Below are 8,204 nucleotides of genomic sequence, written 5' to 3'. Positions count from 1 at the left end.
GTGTTCCCCTGGCTGCTACTTCCAGAGCTCTCCTTGCCTAATGTTTTCTTCCCTGAAAAATAATAACTAAAATTGAGGCTATTAGAGCCCTCCTCAAGTTAGCCCTCTCTCAATTAGCATTCTCTTTGTAATTACATATCCTCTCAGGTTAGAGACCTTCCTTGCTGAGGGGCTGAGGCATTAATGGATGAGGTGGGTGGAGTGGAAGTTTTCCCAACATAAGAAACAGTGTGACTCTGAGTCATCTGGTATTTGATTGCTTAATGGAGTTCAATGGATGGCATCTAACCTTTGGGAATAGTTGTTCCTCTGCTTTGTTTCTCTCTGTAGAACACATTAGTCATTGTCCCTGATGTGGTAGGTCAGTCCCTTGAAATTTTGTCTTTAAAGAAATAATCCATTTGCCTGCATTCTCCTCCTACCCTTCTGTGCTCATGCAGAGATGACTGTCTTGATACCAGATCTGTCCATTGCCAAGCTGCCATGGCACATGCAGGACAGAGCCAGTACTCCTTACAGACTTGATGGGGTTACAACAGCTGGGTACCTGGAGAGGCCCATATATCAGCCTTGTCATTCAATTATTTTCTATTTATTCAGCCCCATATGAAATCCTTAAATTTTTAATGAAAAATCTTAGTAGCATTGAAGGAAAAAAAGTGTTATTAGGCTAATAAAACAAACCTCCATTGGAATTAACTGGGAAAGTCAGATAAATTAACATGAGAAATACAAAACTAATTAATTCCTTGCTTGACACAGTTAAAGATTGTTTAGATTAGACAGAGCAAAAAGGGTGATATCTTTTTTTAATAATAAAATAATCCTACATACCAATATACATTTAAACAAATATGACAGAATGAGGGCATTAGGATTTAGATCCTTCGAGCATACTTGGAAAAATAAATTTAGTAGACATTTTTAAATGGCCTGAAGAACTCACAATGAGTGTCATATGGAAGAAGCAATAGGGGGAACCTGGCTTAAGGAACTAAGAGTGAAATGACAGTAACAAACCTGGACCCAATAAATACTATAATCCTTTCTCTTAAGAGTTTGCTCCTCTTTCTTGGACAGGGGGAAACCTTTTGAATTCAGTTGGCCAGAATGGTAGGTACTCATTTTTATAAAACTGTCGCCTCCACTGTTTTGGGGGTACTCTGTAATTTTCAATAAGAAGAATAGAATGTTATTGAAACCAGATTCCTAAAGCCTTATTTATATTACAGATTAGAGTTCCGTATCCTTGTACTGAAGCAGAGCTAGTTGTCTTGCGTTATGTTCGTAACAGTGATAGGACTATAAAAACGTTAGTTTTAATTTGGGTACAAGAAGGGCCAGATATTTTATTGCCAAATCCATGCACTTAGAGAAGCAGCACTCTTTCATCTTGCTAGGGACATTGTTTCAAGAATTAAAGCAATGTAGTATTTTTCAAATTGATCTGAAGGATGAAATGTGACTTTGCAAAGTGCCTGACATTTCCTTGAGGCACCTTTGGGTCAGTCATCACCAGGGATTAGCCCAGAACTGAGAGCTTTATACATCTAGGTTCCAGCATCCTTCTCTCTACAGAGTAGATGCACTCGGCACAGCTGGTTGGAAACCAAATAGCTTAGTTACATATTCTATAAAATGAGATCACTTTTTGCCATAGGAAAAAAAAATCACAATCTATCTAGAAAATGCTCGACAAGGAAGAATTAAGATAGTGTCACCTCTGCGCTCTGTATGTTACAAGGTTGTCAAAGCAGGTATAGGCCCTTAACAATTTTTTCTCAGTGGAATGGGTCCTTATTTTCTACTTACAGAACCAGATATTTGCGTCTTTATCCACTGACACTTATCCTTCTTCATCTTTTATTCTAGATGTTTTAATTAATTTTAAATGGAGTCAGCCGGGCGCGGTGGCTCAAGCCTGTAATCCCAGAACTTTGGGAGGCTGAGACGGGTGGATCACGAGGTCAGGAGATCGAGACCATCCTGAGCTACACGGTGAAACCCCGTCTCTACTAAAAAATACAAAAAAAAACTAGCCGGGCGAGATGGCGGGCGCCTGTAGTCCCAGCTACTCTGGAGGCTGAGGCAGGAGAATGGCGTAAACCCGGGAGGCGGAGCTTGCAGTGAGCCGAGATAGCGCCACTGCACTCCAGCCTGGGCGACAGAGCTAGACTCCATCTCCAAAAAAAAAAAAAAAATGGAGTCACAGAAATGTTAGACTGTGGAATAATTATAATTCACAACATAGTCCAAATCCCTCATTTTGCAAATCGCAAAATATACATTAGATGAAATGACTTGCTTAAGGTCATGTAACCACTTAGTAGTGTTATTGGGGGGTCCTTGCTCCCAGAGCTCCCAAGATGGTGACGGGCCGCTCCCAAGATGGTGGCAAGCCTTGTGTTCTCTGACCTGGGGTTCTTGGCCTCACGGATTCCAAGGAATGGAATCTTGGGCCATGCAGTGAGTGTTATAGCTCTATTAGAAGCCATGGGGCACGGAAGAGAACCGTGGAACCCAGTGACTCGTGTTCAGCTTGATTAGGACGAACCCGGGCACTTAGCCATGTAGGAACAATGGCAATTTTAGCCCCATGGGGAGCAGCAATGGATGCCTCACTGGATCAGGAGCACAGTGGACACCCTGCCAGATCCAGAGGGATGGAAGTCAGCAGCGGGTCTGTAACAGTGGGAAACAGCAGTGGTGGACAGGAGCGACAGCTCAGCTCCAGCCATAACAAACACGGACCAGAAGAATGTGCAGTTGCAAGATTTAGTAGAGTGAAATAGAGTGAAGACAGAGCTCTCATACAAAGGGAGGGGACCCAAAAAGGGTAGCCATTGCTGGCTGGAATACCTGGGTTTATATCCCGATCATTGTCCCTCCCGTTGTGCTCTCAGGCAATAGATGATTGGCTATTTCTTTACCTCCTAATTTTGCTTAGTTAGCATTTTAGTGAGCTCTCTTTACTACCTGATTGGTTGGGTGTGAGCTAAGTTGCAAGCCCCGTGTTTAAAGGTAGATGTGGTCACCTTCCCAGCTAGGCTTAGGGATTCTTAGTCAGCTTAGGAAAGCCAGCTAGTCCTGTTTCTCAGTAGCAGACTCTATTTTTTACTGTACTGTGATTAATCAAGGTCGGGTAAGGCACTGCTCTGTAACACAGTCAACCAGGATTTTCCTCAAAATCACCTATGAAGGATGTTTTCTAACAGAAAATAAATGGAAAGGCTCTAGAGAAGCTTTATATTTGGCATATGCATTTCTTTTCAAGTTTTATTTCCATCTTTTCAACCCCCATTTCTCTGCCCTCTATCTTGTCAACTTTTAAAATAAAAGTAATACATAAATCTGATGATAAAAGTTTAAACCATAGAGAAAGATTTAAAGTAAATCCCTATTTATCTCCCCAAATTAAAACACTTTCATGTTTTAGTCTACCCTTTCTTTGGCTAGTAATATGTATATACCCAAATTGTGTGCTTATTTTAAATTACGTTGTTGAAATTAGTTTTAAAATATATACTACAGTCCCCTTTTCAGGAAACTTATTTGATTTACGAATAAGATGCTTGTCAGAAAAGTTTGAGAACCTGGAATAAGTTAGATCAATTATATCTATGTTTTATTACATAAGCTGAAGAGATTGAGGGTTTTAGTAAGGTTTCTTGTTTGCTTTTAAAGATTTTTTGTAATATAAATTTATATTGGAAAATAGAAAATTCACATTATGAATAATGAAGGAATAAAATCACCCCTAATTCCAGAGCCCTGAGATGATATCTGTTTTGATGTCACAATTTATATATTTCTCTAGACGTACAAAAACATGCAGTGAGGTTGTAAAGGTAATTACTTTAACAGCTAATGCTAGAGACAGTTCTTTTTAGGAAAGGGACTGTATCTGATTAGGTAAATGCCTTAATAAGTACTTGAGGATGAGAATAATGAGGTTCTATGCATGTGATTAGAGGAAGGAAATGAAATAAACTAAACTATTCTGGGGGAACAAATAAATAAAGGACAGGGATTCATTGAGAGATAAAGTGAAGAAATTGAAAGTTGAGCAGGCTGGTAGGAAGATGGCACCTTCAAGGGAAGGGGACTGTAAGGAATTCTTTGTGAAAGAATAGGCAGAGGAATTTCAAGAACAAGGACGTTAAATAGCTGCCCCTGAATTCACTCAAGTCATCAGCAACAGACCTACAAATGCCTTGGTTGAAAATGTAATCTCCATGAGCTTGGGAAACTCCTCCTTAACAACAATCAACTGCCTTAGAACGAACGTAAAGACCCAACCACTAATAAAGTAATTTTTAAAATTCATTCAATATTTGTTGAATGAATAAAGAAATGGTTTGGGAAAATGAAATAAAGGAATAGTGACCAAGTTTCAGGAAGAGGAAGAGAAGCACAAGAGTTTAAAAGAAGCATAGATTTTGAATCAGAAGTGATCATGAGAATATACATTGTCAGGAATTCACAAAAATATTGGGGAAATACTAGACTTCCCACAGGACTTGGGATGGCAGATCAATACATTTTTATTTCAAATCCTAAATGCTAGAATGACGTCAACTGACAGCAAGATCTTTCTTTCTCTGCTTACATGTAATTTAATTTTATAAAATGGTCATCATGCTATCCAATAAATGTTGTAACTTTTTTTTTTTCACTTAGAAACAAGTGTGGATTTACATTAATTTGAATGGTCTCGTATTTAGTGGATACAAATTATTTAACTTTGTGCTAGTTTTCGACTGCTCACTATAAAAGAGCAATGCTGCATTGAACACTCCCGTTAATTAAAATAATCACATAAATATAAAAATAACAATTTAAACTATTACTGGAAAACAGAAGGATCCCATCAATAGGCAAGAATCAGAACATTCTGAAAGGTGTGGTATGGATAGGAGAAGGTCTAGGGCTATATTATTCTGTTGTTCTTCCACATATGAATGAAAATCCCAGATGAGAGGTAAATAGAGGGGTTCCCTGAGCAGACCCTCTTCAAATTCCCATGACCCCTGTGGAAGTGAATGTAAGTAAGACCCTGGACCTGTGAGTCAGTGGGGAAGGGGACAATACAATGATCTGAGAACTACTCCAGCACCAGACCACTAAGTGACAACTGGAGTATTCACTCGCCTACATAATAACCCTAGCAGGGGTGATGTGCTAAAAAGAGGGAGGCCAGTGCTGTAACAGGTCATAATGGGCAGCAATGACAATTTTCGAAGAGGTCAGCCTTCAAGGTAACTTTATGCTACCACCACAAACGTGGAGAGAAACTGCTGCACGCAGCACTGCCTGCAGGAATCCCCTCCATGTTTATTTACAACTAACTTGATCATCAATCTAGCAAAACAAAACTTTAAAAATGTCAAACTTCACTTTTCTTTTCAAAAATAAATTATGTGTACTAACTAGAACTTAGTAGCAACTGCATGGTTAGGATGTGAACACAGAACAATTCACCAGACATATGAAAAGATTCAGTAGTCCCGAAGAAAAAGACTAGTTCAAGGAATAAGGGTAGATTTCTACCACTGAAATAGACTTAATCTATGGAACTGAAGGAAACATTAGAAAAATTATAATTTGTATTCTCCAAGAGTTTTAAGAGAACATTTTATAGATTAAAACAAAGCAACGAGAAATCATGCAAGATTGCTTTTACATAAAATATGCAATTACAGAATGAAAAAAAAATACCATCAAGGCAATGAACAGTAGAAAGATTATTGCAGAAAATTAAATCTGTAAAATAGAATAATTTAAACATTTCTCCTGAAACCCAGAGAAAAGGGTTAAGAGATAGAAACCAATATGCAAAGATGTAAAGGCCATGAAATTCTTAAGTACATAGGATTGGAATTCTTGAAACAGAAAGGAACAAATGAAGGAGAAGCAATAGAGAAATAATAGGAAAAACTCTTTGAGTTTAGGCTAATTAAGTTTTAGCTAGTTAAATCTTCTTTGGAGAAAAAAATACAGGATGTCCATTCATGCTGCTGAAAGGAATACATAGCGTAGCCAGTCTTTTTCTTTTGACATTTGCCAAATAGCAAAGAGGAAATCAGCATTTTTTCCCTTGGGCAAAGAGACAGGAAGCTGAAAATATCAGCTGGCACTTGGAAGGACAATCATAGTGATTCCTTGGATGACGTGTAAGAAGAAAGATAAAGAAAGATCTGAAAGAAGTATGAATGTCTGAATGGAAGCTTGCTGGTTTCCTGCCAAAGGTAAATGTCTCTAAAGATCACCGGTCACCTTCAGGCAGACTATTTGAATTTTAGGCCCCTCCTAAGAAATAAATAGTCCCACAAATGCCTTCTTGGACAAACCAAACCAAAAACACTGACAACAGATGTCACATAATTTCTCACTATATCTATATCTATCTATATTGATTATATGTGTGATAAACACAAGCAATATATCACACATATAATATCACACATATAACCACATTCCCACATATAAACGCTTAATTTATGTCACATGCCTCTATGGATTATATACTATTGGTCATGTAATAATGTCTAGATTCCAGCTGAATTAAATTCAATACATATTAACCATATACTACAGTGTGCCAAACATGTATATGAGTTATGTGCTTCATATTCTTCTTTTTTCAGATGGAAATCAATGACAGGATGATCTCAGGCAAGTGAAAAGTGTCATCCAGCACCAGCATGAAATCAGATCATTTTACTGTAATTAACACAAGGGTACCACATTAGTTCTCATTCCTGTGAAAGAGATGGAAATAGTTACTCTCAATCCTCCCCATATGAAAATGATGAAAAAGCATTTTTAAGTATTCTATTTGAAACAATGATTTTGCAAATAATAATATTATATACACCTCACATACGAACTAAGGTTTTCTTTCACATGAAGAGCTGGATAAGATTGGCTTGAGATGCCATTCCACATCATGCCAAAGTCCAAAATGTTCACCCCAATTTTATGATTTTCAAGGTTATGGGTTTGGATGGGGAATAGTGGGAGTGCCACAAAATCTCATGGTGATCAAGGGTTCCCAACCCCTGCTGTATTTGACCAGTTGATGGACTGCCTCAATCTCTTAAGGACACTGTCCCTGTTAACACACAATGGCAACTCACATAGACAATTTAGCCTCTTCCCTCAAAAAGAGAAAAAAACACCCACTCACATTAAGCCTACTGCAGCATCTTTCTTCCTAGAGAAACGCAGGAAAAGGGACTAGACTTTCCAGGTCCAGGTTCTCCTTAAGAACTTTCAGATCATCTTAGGCCACTTTCCCTTGTCTGTGAAAGAGGGAGTAAGAAGATGAGAGAGTGAGAGTGGTGGATAATGCACTCAGACAGAAACCCCATGGCTATTCAGTTCCATCTCTCTCAAGCCCTCATCAGCTGATATCTGCAGGTGCAACTGGGATTACACCTGAGTCAATCTTGACCATTTCTGGTACTTCCCTAGGAGCTCCATATTCCCCAGTCTTGCTGTCCTAGTTGCCCTAATCTGGCAGTCATGGCTGTGTCTTGTTTAACATGCATCAATATTAAACCAAAGCATTGCCTTCACACCCTTGCTTGGAGAATCCACTTGGTTTCACTTCCACTTCATTTCTGGATAAATAATTCAGCTTTCTCATTACATTTGGAGCTTTATCATAATAATCCACACCTGCTGAGGACCTAAAAGCAAGCAGAGCCCGATCTCGGCTGCTTTTTCTGGAGACTGGACCCAGCTCTGTACTGTGGCCCATCAACCAGCCCTATGTCCTCCAGATCTCTCCTTCCTCATCTGAAAGCCTCCAAGGGCACTAAAGAATTCTGCTTTAGACTCTGAAGGGCAGTTTGCTTGGATGGCATGAATGATCTCAAGGGTGGGACCTCACAGGCATTCCATCAACTCACAGCAAATCTCAGACCATGTGTCATAGCCATTTTTCAAAGACTGTAATCCAATAATATTCCCCAAAAATAATCTCAACTTTGGATAATGGTTTTTCAAAGAGGTTGGAAAATAATTTCCCCAAAAGTGCATCTAAATGTTGAAACCTACTCTCCAGACTGGCTGCAATGGACTCTGAATCTGAATAATGTTCCCCCAATAAATCAGAGTGGCAGACTATAGTCAGATTATCTCACAAACCTCTCCCATGCCCTGATATACTTCAGACCTTACTCCAAAACTGATACCAG

Source organism: Colobus angolensis, unplaced genomic scaffold (genome assembly GCF_000951035.1).
Source record: "Colobus angolensis palliatus isolate OR3802 unplaced genomic scaffold, Cang.pa_1.0 Scaffold485, whole genome shotgun sequence".
In the NCBI taxonomy this organism is placed as follows: Eukaryota; Metazoa; Chordata; class Mammalia; order Primates; family Cercopithecidae; genus Colobus; species Colobus angolensis.
The sequence above is the reverse complement of the archived record's forward strand: the minus strand, read 5'-3'. Positions refer to the sequence as shown.